Genomic DNA, 13,607 nt, shown 5'->3' with positions numbered 1-13,607 from the left:
ATTAATGAATGTTAAGGTAGATTTGATAAGATTAAAGATCAAGTTAAGTACCTTTTTAACAGTTTTGTTTTTCTTGATGGTGGTATTGCTCGACGTGCTGGGGCGCTTTCGACCTGGCTTAGGAGTAGGAGCTTCGTTTTGATTGGTAAGATCATGCCCTGAAAGGTCTAAAACTTATATTAGAATATTGTTGTTGACAATGAAAAGAAAACGAAGGCAGATATGAAATACTTACTTATGGTAAGTTGATCCTCCAACTTGTCGAACGCAGTATTCAGTTTCTTGGTAAAAGAATCTCGATCAAATAGTTGATAGTATTCAGACCACCACTCACTAAACTCTTTAGTTGTAAAATAGGAGTTCTGAAAGGTGAAAATTGGGTGTTCCAGAGATTGTTTGTTATGAAACTTCAAGCAGTCAAGGTGTTGACGGGCTGTGAACGGTCGACCAGAGTAACAAATATCACCATCATGGGAATATAAGCTTTTGGGCAACATCTGGCTTAAACCAAATTGCCGAGAGACCAAATTTGGTTGATAACTTACAAACCCATAGCACTTTCCCGTCGACTCAATACGATGAGTGAGAAGTGTTGGGGTCAGAAAAGCAGCCCAAATAGCATTCAGTTGAGCTCGAAGAGTCGGAGTGTTCCCAGGGAAAATAGCTTTGAACCAAGTTGGCCCAAAGCATCGATTGGAGAAAGGGGCCATGGAAGCAATGAATGTTTTACACTCAGAAAACAACCTCACATATTTGAGGAGGTTGGGCCTATTAGACTCATCTTGAGGAGTTTGAAAGGCAAGCTTGATGCCTTCGACTCTCCGGTCATACATGACCTCTAAAATGGATCGGGAAACAGTATAACCTATATGCGACTCGAAGGTGGCATTCAACCAATGTTGTAAGAGCCAATAAGGTCCCGACAGAGAGAGTTGTTTTGGAGTCTCATGCAGGCGTTTGATCCTTAAAGATGCTATACCTAAGGTATGATAGAGATAAGCTAGGAGCAGCTTACCTAAAGAGACCTTTCGACCTTCATGAATCTGAATAGCCAAAGGTATGTAAGCTTTAGCAATCTGAACTGATCCTGGACAAAACAGATAATATGAGAGCCAGTAGGTGAGGAAGGCAACATGCTCTTCGTCAGAGACTTCTTCTGTCGACTTGTCATAATGATCTTGCATATACTTGGTGATGGTAGCATTGGTGAAATTGAAATTCATTTTTGTGGGAAGAGTCGGGTCGAAGATTTCACCCAATGGCGAAAGCCCTGTGATGGCAGCCACGTCGAAGAGAGTGGGAGTCATCATTCCACAAGGAAGGTGGAAGGTGTTAGTCGAACCTTCCCAGAAGAAGATCGAAGCAAGTAGCATTGGAGGACAAACTCTATGACCAGTTCTGGATAATTGTATGGCGTCGAAGATGCCCAATTCCTCCCATCTTTGTTGTTTTTTCGCTTGAACTTTGTTAAGCCAAGCCAAGTATTCCTTGTTGCCAGGAGCTGGAGTCGAACGAAACACCCTAAGCGAAGGGTCCATAAACTTCAAGTCGAGGGTACGTGGTTCGTCAAAAGCTACAGGCATGGTGGTTTGGAAGCAAGGAAAGAAACCAGTGGTTTGCTCTGGGTGGTAACGATGGTTTGGTAATGGCCCCGATGTCATACCCCAAATTTGTCCTACCCCTAACTTCTAACTGGCTTAAGCATCGCATTCATCTGCATACCTCCATTAGGGCATTAACATAGACCATGCATTCATTAATTAATAATCTGGCAAGAGATCAAGGGTCTTGAAGCAGGCTGAAGTGTCACATAGGCCTTGGCTAGAGCTTATTTCCTCAAAGATGGTGTTTTGCACTCGACAAAGACTGTGATTGGTTCAGGTCTTTTGAAAGACATTTACTCAAATGGTTTCTATGCACATGGATTTCTTCCTAGGGTTTATTTCCCTATTTTTCTTGGATCAGGATTCTTTATATTAGGGTTTGTGCCTTGAGATTTTGTGGCTAATCAATTCCATGCCTTTTTATACATCAAGGTTATTGGCTTAGTTGATCTTCACCATCAGATGACATTCAATATGCTATGATTTGGAGTATGGATCCAATTGAGGTTTCTTTCTTCACCAGTTGATTCATCTAGGGGGATTGTATTACAAGTCATTGACCAAGAATCCTACCTCTGTTGCAAATTATGGGTTTGATGTCATTCGAGATATTCAGGTGCAAAGCATGGAAGATTGACTATTAAAAAATGAATACAATTGATTGAAATTTGAAGGAAATGAGTGAGTTTGAAGATGTGTTCACATGAGTTGACTTTTAGTCAACAAGTCAGCCTTAGAGGGTTGACCTTTGGTTGACCAACTATTTTTGTTTTGCACATTTTCCTGTGATTGACTTATGGTACGGTTCCCATTCAAAAGGAAAAGAAAAGAAGACTAAAAAAGGAGAGGAGAACACATTTTTGAAGACAAGTCAAAGCATGTCATATGATTGTTTCAAAAAAATCAATACAGGATCTGTTGCAATACAAAGTCATTACATCTTTAAGGGAAGTCATGAGTCAGTGGCATTCTTTACACAAAATGATTGAACTATTACACCATGTAAACACAAAAGGCTATCCTAAACTTGTTCTTGCAGCCGAGCCTTGTTTCTATTTTTGCCTCATCTTCAAGCTTGCCAAACTCATCACCACGTTGTCAACCTACAAAATCAAACCTGCATCACGTGTGTCTAAAGGAAGTATTCATGTCCAAAGAAAATTACATCATCCAAATTCCATTCAAAACTACAAAATCATATTACCACTCAAGATCCACCTACATGACAAGAACCAAAAGCTACATTGCATATTCTACTGAAAATTACAAAAATACAAGAGTTCTTCACACTACACTTTACATTTCCAAACTTCATTACAAAAGTATCCTCGCATCTCATTTCATCACAACATCCAGTTCAAAAATATATCCATTACATCCATACCAATCTACATAAAATCTACACTAAAACTAGGATCCAATCTTCATCTTCCTAATCTGAAATTCCGCCACGATTCCAAGATTCATATAGTTCATCCCTCATTGTACTATCTCCCTAAACACAGCATCCCTGCAACAAACAAGTCCAGCCAGTCAGAGTCAGTTTAGCACTGCATACGGCAAACAAGGAAAAAACAAACAATGAAGCAAGTTCGAAACTATCCGGATCTCATCGCCAATTCACACCCATTCAAACCACCTATCAACTAACATCATAATCCAAAACCTGCATAACTAAACCAGTTCAGAAACAATTCGCAAAAGAAAGAAAAACAGTTACTTGCAGCCTTTCCAAACTAAGTTAGCCATAAGCAAAACAGTTACATGAACCTACCACCTACTAACAGAATTCCAGCTCATCAAAAACAGATCAAAACAGAATTCTAACTACCTATCATAACTGTCATAACAGAAAAACAATTTAACCAATCATTTGCAAGCTCATATAACTTCTCCTCACTAACTAACAAACGTCTCAACTCAGCCAACAGAATAACAGAAAAAACCAATTAGTTACATCCCTATAACTAACTTTTCTAACAACTAACAGATCCCAACCGATTGCTAACAGAGAGAACTGAATCAAAACAGAAAAAGACCAACCTGAGAATCATATAAATCTGCAGCCACTCTTCACAAAGCTCCCTCGATCCGTTCTCTCATCACTCCTCTCATCTTCATTCAACATTCTCCCTCTCCTTCAATTCTCAGAATAAGAAATCGCTTCAATCGCTTTCTCTGAATCTTCATCAACCTTCATTCCTCATCCTCTTCAAGCTTCCTCTTTAATCTTCATCATCGCACTCATCTTCCATCATCAACCTGCAGAAGAACAACGAAGAAGAGTAGAAGAAGAAGCAAGAATTAGGAAACAAGAGCAAAAGATTGAAGGGCGCTTACTTGGATTTCTCGCTACCGGCAACAATCCTTATCGCATTATCTTCATCTTCAATCAACTTACGCACCAATATCATCATCACCACGGCGCTTCCGACTTCATCGTCACCGCGTCGTCTTCGAATCATCATCAAGAAACTATCGTCAACCGCAGCAACATTACCGTGCAAAGATTCATATCGCAAAACGAAAAAAGAAGAAAAAGAATAGAGCGAGAGATTAACTGGATTCTGGATTTCTCGTCGTCGCATTCATAATCGAAGATCTTCGGACTTGTCTCCGATCGGTGAGCCGTATAATCCAGTTTCAGATTATTGCGCGTTCTTGGTGTTATCGTGTCGCGGGGATCGTTGTTAGATTGTGTTGAGAAGGAGACTCGAGGGCCGAGAAAGTGAGAATCGAGCGTATGATACGGAGAGCTTGAGACGGAGATGTCAAAGACGCGAAGGTTGTCACGGCTTCGCGGTGGCGCTACAAGTTCTTTCGTCGGAGAAGAGGGAGTTCCGGCGCCGCCAATGAGCTCATCGTGAAGGAGAGGAGGACTCGTTCAAAGAAGGTGAATCGTCACCTTTAACTTTACCCTAATCCCTTTTTATGTTATTTTTATTAATTCATACTAATTGAATTCAATTTGGTTAATAACTGTTGATTGAATGTGATTAATGTGAAAATCTGAATGTGACATGGACCAAATAGAACCTCTTGGGCCATCGAACTGCATCATACACCCCTTGTTCGTTTTTGGCATGAGTGTGAGAAAATGGTACACACAAAAATAAGCCGTTGGGCCAACCATTCTGGGCCTGCGCAATTCACCTAGCGTCACACCTCTAATTCAATATGTCCCCCCCCCTGCTTACATGTTTTCTAATTAGAATCTAGGTTTTTCGACATAGTTTTGCTCTAATTGTTAGATGAAAACATGATAAAAATCATATAATTTTCTTTGTTAGACTTTAGATAATTTCTCACATAAAAACTCATAAAAATGGTAGTAATTTTTAGTTTGATTTTACACTAATGTTTGAATTGTTTTTGTATCATTTATATGCTATTTTTGTATAATTGTTGTGCGATTTTATTACTCGTTTTTGGTCTTACTTTAGGCCTACTTTGTTAATATCATTTTAATGCTCCTATTAGAATTTACCATGTTAACATTAGATTTAGAACAATTACAAACTTAGATTAGAACATAGAATTAATTCCCCCATTGCATTCTTTTTCTTTTCAACTTTTAAAATACTTAATAAATATCGATGAAGATCATACCGTTACTATATTTCATAGTAGGAAAGAAATGATTGGGGTGTAGGCCCCGATGTATGTTCTTTCCTACTTAGCGGAGAAGAAATGATTGAGGTGTGAAGCCTCGATGTATTCCTTAACCGTTATTTAGAGAAACGATCGTGGTGTAGGCCTCGATGTGCATTCTCTAAATATTCACAAAAGAACTCCTTATTGTATCTCCTTTACTTAGCGGAGAAGAAATGATTGAGGTGTGAAGCCTCGATGTATTTCTTAACCGTTATTTAGAGAAACGATTGTGGCGTAGGCCTCGATGTGCTTTCTCTAAATATGCAAAACGAAACTTTTTGGTATGATCTAAGTCACAAATTAAATCCCCTTAAAAAACACCAACCAAAAACACTTCAAAAAACCTAATAAATGGTCAGATTTAAAACAAAGTAAGGAAGTGGTGCGAAGCCTTGTAGTAGGTTCTCGTCATCATGGAATTACCCTAAAAGACATAAACCAATCTCTTTTTTCTTTTCTTAAGGGCAAGTTATCTCCGCTCCATTGCATCCTAGGTGATCCCTTTTGCAAGAGCGCGAGCGTTAACGCCGCCCAACTGAAAAACACAAAAACAAACAGAAAATCTTTAGCCGAGCTACGGTAACTCTGATTCCTGAAAAGGATACGTAGGCAGCGGGGTAGGGCCCGTGCGAGTACAATTCTTTATTTTCCCTACATTTTGCATTCATTTCGCATTTAGACATAGACATAGTTATACACCCATTAGATAGAAACAAACGTAGGTGGATACCATCGAGTACGATGGGCGCGAGGGGTGCTAGCACCTTCCCCTTGCGTAACCGACTTCCGTACCTTGATTCTCTGGTCGCAAGACCCTGTTCCTTCCTTTGTTAGGTTTTCTGATATTCCTTTCCCTTATGGGATAAATATATTGGTGGCGACTCTGTTCATTTTTCGCGAGCGTGCGACAGCTGGCGACTCTGCTGGGGATGCTGCTAGACCTGTTGCTGGTCCATCCATAGCGAGTCGATCCTAGCCTGCGTTTGTTTGTTTATTTACTGGGTGTTTATTTGTTTTTTATGTCTACACATTGTATATACGTTTGCATATCATGTCTATTTTCCTGCTTGCATATCATGTTTATTTCTGTTTGCACATCATGCATATGGATTATATTCTGTGTTCCTTGGGGTCTTCTGTTCTGTTTTGCAGGTTGGGTGGGATGTTCTATGAGGTAAAAGGCCCAATACCCAGGCCATGAGTGATACCTTAGGAACTAGGAATAGAGTGGCCATGACGGACAGAAGACGTATGTCTGATTGATCCGATCATGTATCCACGGGCAGAGCTTGGTTGAAAGAGGCAATATCGTATGATTACGCCTACTTTCAATCCTCTGTTGGCTTTTTTGACCTACCCTGACCTAGATACACCCGTGAGTGGGGAGGGATATACATGACAGGTACCGTTGGTGACTATTCTGTTCTGTTGGTGACTATTGGTTCTCCTGGTATTCAAAAAGGTGTCGGACCTTTGATCTCATGACATCTGACCTACATCAATTATTCAGAAGTTTGTACAGTGGTTACTAAGATTATATGGACCGAGGATCCCATGCTTTTGCATTGCATAACATCATTGCTTTGTCCACTCCATTTATGAAAGATCCTAAAGTCTATTTCCAAAAAAAAAAAAGAGAAAAGAAAAGAAAAGAAAATATATGTAAAAGAAAAGGAAATAGAAAAGCAAAAAAGAAAGAAAAGATATTCTATTCAAAAAAAAAAGGAAGAATGAAAGTGTGTGAAAAGACTTTAGGATCTCTCATAAATGAAACATGCATTCATACTATCATGCATTTCATGGTTCTTCCAAAGACTTATGGGACCACTTCTATCCAGATTTCAAGATCAACAACAGATTTGACTTCTCACCGCCACAACTCCAAGATCAACTATGGAACAACTCCGTGAGGAAATGGATGAGATGAGGGAACAAATGGGTCATCTTATGTTGGAGATGCAAGACTTGGTCCATAATCAGGATGCACTAAAAGAAGAGAATAGTCAGTTGAAGACTCAGTTAAGCTTGGTTATGGAAATTCTAAAAACAGTACTAAGAAAGGAATGGGATGTTGTTCCTACTGCTGCAACAGAAGTTGTTGATCCCTTCTCTTCAGTAGGATCCCTTCCCACTCATGGAATACCTCAGGAAGTTCCTCCTCAACTCCATGTGCCATTACCTCCATGCCAATCTGTTCTTCAAGGGGGCCAAATGTGTGGGAAAAAGCCTAAGAAACCTCGGAGAATTCTCAATCCTATCCCGATGCCTTACGCTCAGTTACTTCCCCGTTTGCTGGAGCTTCAGTTGGTTGAGCTACGAGAATTGGCTACGCCTGAAAAGCTTCCCCCCACCTTTGATGCCAATGCTCGATGTGAGTTCCATTCTGGGGCACCTGGTCATGATATTAAGAATTGTAGGGCGCTGAAGCAGCAAATTCAAGATCTCATTGATTCAAAAGTGATTTTGTTCACCCCCGAGGGTATGTTTGTTCAAGGAAATGGGGTTCCAACTGCGGTAGAAGAAAAAGTTGATTCATACTTCTATGTCAAATCCACTTCAAATCAGAAGCATAATGCACCATCTTGGGTTCCAGGTTTCCCACCTCATCAATCTCCATTTGTTTCACAGCCAGATCAAAAGAGGAAGACCCCTGAACAGAATGGGTACTGGAATCATTGCCATCAGCAGGGTCCGCAAATGCCAAGGAGACCACCAAGAAGGATTGACCCAATTCCTGTGACCTATAGTCAGCTGCTTTCTCATTTGCTCAAGGATTCTTTGGTCCAACTAAAGGAGTTTAAGCCCCCTCCAACATCGATTCCTCAAGGATATGACTTAAATGCAAGGTGTGAGTACCATTCTGGGACATCTGGACATTCAACTGAGAATTGTAATATTTTGAAACACAAAGTCCAAGATCTCATTGACTCCAAAGTAATATCATTCACTCCAAATGGCCTGCACATAAGACGAAGAGTTCATACATAAGTGAATGTCCGTATTCCAGAAAGTATCACCAAAAAAAAAAGGAATATAATAATAAGCCCAAATGGAGTCAAGGCTCCTCAACTATGGCAATCATCATTTCCTTTCTGTGTTCTCATTTCAAGTATTTCCTGTTTTGTAGAAAGCCGCTTCCTTGAACTCATTGGTATAATAATAATAAAAACACCACAAATTCTCGAGCAACTTTGTCAGAATCTCTTTCAAGTAGTAATCAAGAATGTTTTGTAGAAGCATCTCTCATTCTCAAGGTTCTTATGCTCAGTTGTATCCGTGGGGGTTGGTGTTTCAGTTGGTGTTTGAGTTCTCTTTGCAACAAATAGCTTCTCTAAGTTTGGTGACTACGCAAGGTTCCTCCATGTTTGATGGCAAATACTTCTTCAATGAATATGCTTGGGGCTCCCGCACGAGGGATAAGCAAGACGTACTCTTATCTTGAGCATTGCGCCATTTGCATTGCTCGAATCCCTAAAAGCTTTACAAATTCCTGGGTGGCTTCATCAGAATCTTCTTCCGTGTGATAATCAAGAGTGTTCTTCACAATGCTTCTCATTCTCAAGGTTTTGCTTCATACACCAGTTGCCTCTTCTCGAAATTTCCCTCTCATTGGCCTTCGTTTGTTAACAAAGACAAGAGGAATATGAGAAATAAATTGACGTGATTCTGTTGCCTTGTTCCCATTCGCTTCCCTGTTTGTTGGAACTTCAATTGGTTAAGATTCGAGTATTGGGTCTTCTTCACCACAAGTAGCTCTCTTGAGTTGATGATCATACAAGATTCTTCCCATTTATGATGGCGATTACTACTCTGGCAACTATGCTTGGGGCTCCCGCACGAGGGATAAGCAAGACGTACTCTTATCTTGAGCATTGCATCACTCGCATTGCTCGAATCCCTAAAGCAAGGCAAAAGTTTACAACTCATGGGTGACTTTGTTGGAGTTCTCTTTGGAAGTAATCTGAAGTGTTTGGAAGGAACTGCAGAAAGTGTTCAAGCTCAACAAGTCCAGACGGAGTCAAGTCTCCTCAACAACGACACCCATTTAGTTTCTTACTGCATTCTCATTGTAATTTTTTTTCATTTGTGTGTTTAAGCATCAATAGCATGTAAAAACTTGTTAATTTTTGAATGAAAATAAAAATACATTGCCTATGTTTGTCTTGAAGTAATCCATTCGTTATCACTCATAAAATGTTTTTGGCATTACGATACCAACTTTACTAATTGCTTGCTTATGCAAAAAGCTGAGGGAGAATGATGAAAGATAAAAATGCAAAATCTCTAATCATGTGTTTTCGAATAAAAACCCTACTGAGGATGTACAGGCATTGTTTCAAATCCCCAAACACTGGAGATATAAGGGAGATAGACCCTCGTTAACCCCTTTGAGCCTTGGAGAAGGAGTTTCTTTTCCAATCATAAAAACCCTTATTTTAACCTTGGGGCGGGGTAGTGTTCATTTAACTTGACCGAGTGATTCAAAACTCACAAAAAAGGTATGCATCTAAGGATACAACAATGGATATCCTTCAAAGGGTTGAGGAATGTCACAACCTCAATGGTTATCCTTATCCTATCAAGAGGTCAAGAGATGACGACACAACGATGGTTATCCCTCATCAATCAAAGAATGAGGCAGTCACAATCACCTCCCGCAAATCAAAGATTCAAGATCACACGACTTGTTCAAAAAAAAAAAGAAGGTGAATAAAAAAAAAAAAAGAGCCCGCTAAGTCAATAACATGAAAACAAGTGACTTAGGCAAAAAGGTTAGGGCATCCCGCTGGACTCCAATATAAAATTCAAGAGAATTTGTCCAGGCAAAAGTTAGGGAAAGCAAAAGCGAAAAACAAGGATTACAAAATAAAGATCCTCATCAAAAGAACAAAGTTGTGTGATCAGACACCAAAAAGGAAAGTGAGTGACTGCCATGTCCGAAAAACTTCATTGATTCTTCAACCATCTCAAAATCCCTTGTGAGGGATGAGCACTTGTGTCGAGTTAACTGAACATAGGATTGGAGAACATCACGAAGGGGGTGGGAACAAATAATTTTGAGCCTAAAATCCTTTGTTTTCTGAAAACCGTGAACCTGGCCAAGTTACAACCCTCAAAAGTCCTAATTGAAGTAGGGTTATTTTGAAAGCACACTCTGATGAGACAACATTTAACTGACTCCCAATGAAGCGTAACTCATATCCATGTTGGTATCGTATGCTTGCTTTATCTTCCATATGCAAAAATCGAGGTTGTGTCGACTAGTGATCCATTCACAAGAGGTCGCAACCTCATTTCATAAAAAAGTTTTAAAACTTCAAGACTAACATAGGCTTTGCATTAGAATTATCATTCTTAGAATTAACATTCTTTTGCATGCAAAATATGTGCTTAACATCAAGGAAATTTTCAAAGATCAGAATCAGTGAGTAACTTAATCATGTCAAGGTACAAGAGACTTGAGAACTCCGAGGAGTAAAAGCCAATCATTTCAAATGTTGACCATCAAGGGGAAGATCCTCTAAAAAACTCCGTTGGGCATGAACAGTTAATGCCTTCTTCGATTACCTTGAGGGGAAGAGTTTGAAGACTCCGTTTGAGCGTGGTGAAGTTGTTTCCACGTTTGTTTGACTTCAAAACAAAGAAAGCTTGAGGATTCTAAGTAAGATGTGCCTAATCAGGGGCAATTGAATCGAGGTTGGACCTCTCAAATTCAGTATATCTGGGGCAATCATGTCGATAAATCTCTTCAAGCTTTGATCAATCTGGGGCAATCAAGTCGAGGAATCTCTCTCAAATTCAACCAATCTGGGGCAGTTACGTCGAGATTTGACAAATCTCTCCAAGGATCCACTGGGGCAATTTCCTTCATGGGTCATGAAACTTGGGGCACGATCTTCTGAGTTTTATTGTCCTCTCCCAAATCATAGGAGTTTATTTCTCCTAGAACCTTGGTCTCTCCCTAAGCTTGGAGTTTATTTCTCCCGAGAGTTTGTTCCGTTCCTCAAGCATAGGAGTTTATTTCTCCTAGGAGTTGTTCTACTTCCTTAATCAAGGCTCCTTATCTGGATTTCTCATCCCCAACATGGTGAATCGAGGGAATATCCTCAAGTTGAAAACCTTCCAAGCAGTGGCACATGGTGAGAAGTCAGAAATTATTCTACAAGCCAACAACCAGAAGGGGCATCTTGCAAGTCAAAGTCCAATATCTTTGGGCACCTCCACATGGTCCTTAACACTAAGGGGATTCTCCCTGGTGTTTACCTCACCAATGCCTTTATTTGGCATCCTGCATATAGTGTTCACTGCATATAACATTGCATCCTCAAAAGCGTAGCATATCCATCAAAGTGGGGCATTACGCCACAGAAAAATTCAAACATGCATACAAAGCATAAGCCAGATAATACAAATCGTCCCTCAATCAAGACGATGATACATCCCCCACATAAAAGGTTGTCCTTACAAACTTCGATTGGTATCTGCTGCCACATCACAAACATTCCCAAACCACGGTGCCGATACGAGGTTTCCTCAGTTTCTGATGAGCGTCTGACACAATGTCTTCTTTTGTCCTGATGTCGAGTCGATGTTGAGTCATAAATCGTAAAAGATCTTATTCTTTCAGTCCTGAAGATCATGCTTAGGTCTTCTCCTGATGTTGAGTCGAGGTTGAGTCATAAATCGTAAAAGATCTTATTCTTTCAGTCCTGAAGATCATTCCTAGGTCTTCTCCTGATGTCGAGTCGAGGTTGAGTCATAGATCGTAAGAGATCTTATTCTTTCAGTCCTGAAGATCATGCCCATGTCTTCTCCTGATGTCGAGTCGATGTTGAGTCATAGATCGTAAGAGATCTTATTCTTTCAAGTCCTGAAGATCATGCTTAGGTCTTCTCCTGGTGTCGAGTCGATGTTGAGTCATAGATCGTAAGAGATCTTATTCTTTCAGTCCTAAAGATCATGCTTAGGTCTTCTCCCGGTGTCGAGTCGATGTTGAGTCATAGATCGTAAAAGATCTTATTCTTTCAGTCCTGAAGATCATGCTTAGGTCTTCTCCTGATGTTGAGTCGATGTTGAGTCATAGATCGTAAGAGATCTTATTCTTTCAGTCCTGAAGATCATGCTCAGGTCTTCTCCTGATGTTGAGTCGATGTTGAGTCATAGATCGTAAAAGATCTTATTCTTTCAGTCCTGAAGATCATGCTTAGGTCTTCTCCTGATGTTGAGTCGATGTTGAGTCATAGATCGTAAGAGATCTTATTCTTTCAGTCCTGAAGATCATGCTCAGGTCTTCTCCTGATGTTGAGTCGATGTTGAGTCATAGATCGTAAGAGATCTTATTCTTTCAGTCCTGAAGATCATGCCTAAGTCTTCTCCTGATGTTGAGTCGATGTTGAGTCATAGATCGTAAGAGATCTTATTCTTTCAGTCCTGAAGATCATGCTTAGGTCTTCTCCCGGTGTCGAGTCGATGTTGAGTCATAAATCGTACGAGATCTTTTTCCTTTCGGTCATTGTTTCATACAACCATTCTCTTTGAAAACCCCGTGTCGGCACCGCTACCACGTTATAAGCTATCTTCGTCCAAATCCATTGTTCACTGTAAATATATCCACCAGAAAAACAAATTCCTCTCTTTCCCCAGCAGATATCAAAACAAAAATAAAAAATAAAGACCACTTCATCTCCTCGGGACAAATTTCGGGTCTCGGATATTTAATCTTCTTCTACCTCGAATGTTCGAAAGGCTAGCGCCAATCTCACCTTCAAGTTTAAGACGATTAAATAGGGGCAGCTGTCATACCCCAAATTTGTCCTACCCCTAACTTCTAACTGGCTTAAGCATCGCATTCATCTGCATACCTCCATTAGGGCATTAACATAGACCATGCATTCATTAATTAATAATCTGGCAAGAGATCAAGGGTCTTGAAGCAGGCTGAAGTGTCACATAGGCCTTGGCTAGAGCTTATTTCCTCAAAGATGGTGTTTTGCACTCGACAAAGACTGTGATTGGTTCAGGTCTTTTGAAAGACATTTACTCAAATGGTTTCTATGCACATGGATTTCTTCCTAGGGTTTATTTCCCTATTTTTCTTGGATCAGGATTCTTTATATTAGGGTTTGTGCCTTGAGATTTTGTGGCTAATCAATTCCATGCCTTTTTATACATCAAGGTTATTGGCTTAGTTGATCTTCACCATCAGATGACATTCAATATGCTATGATTTGGAGTATGGATCCAATTGAGGTTTCTTTCTTCACCAGTTGATTCATCTAGGGGGATTGTATTACAAGTCATTGACCAAGAATCCTACCTCTGTTGCAAATTATGGGTTTGATGTCATTC

General features: G+C 40.0%; 1 long non-coding RNA gene across 1 annotated transcript; it reads right to left on the bottom strand.

Moving 5' to 3' along the window:
- Window positions 1–2,591: 2,591 nt before the first annotated feature.
- On the bottom strand, window positions 2,592–4,545 carry LOC131646739 (uncharacterized). Its single transcript, XR_009297615.1, has 3 exons — window positions 4,166–4,545; window positions 3,648–4,058; window positions 2,592–3,114 (listed from the first exon to the last, which is right to left on the bottom strand). It is a non-coding gene; the product is annotated as an uncharacterized LOC131646739 (long non-coding RNA).
- Window positions 4,546–13,607: the final 9,062 nt, after the last annotated feature.

The sequence above is a fragment of the Vicia villosa genome, linkage group LG2 (assembly GCF_029867415.1).
Source record: "Vicia villosa cultivar HV-30 ecotype Madison, WI linkage group LG2, Vvil1.0, whole genome shotgun sequence".
NCBI classification, from domain to species: Eukaryota; Viridiplantae; Streptophyta; class Magnoliopsida; order Fabales; family Fabaceae; genus Vicia; species Vicia villosa.
The sequence above is the reverse complement of the archived record's forward strand: the minus strand, read 5'-3'. Positions and strand labels throughout refer to the sequence as shown.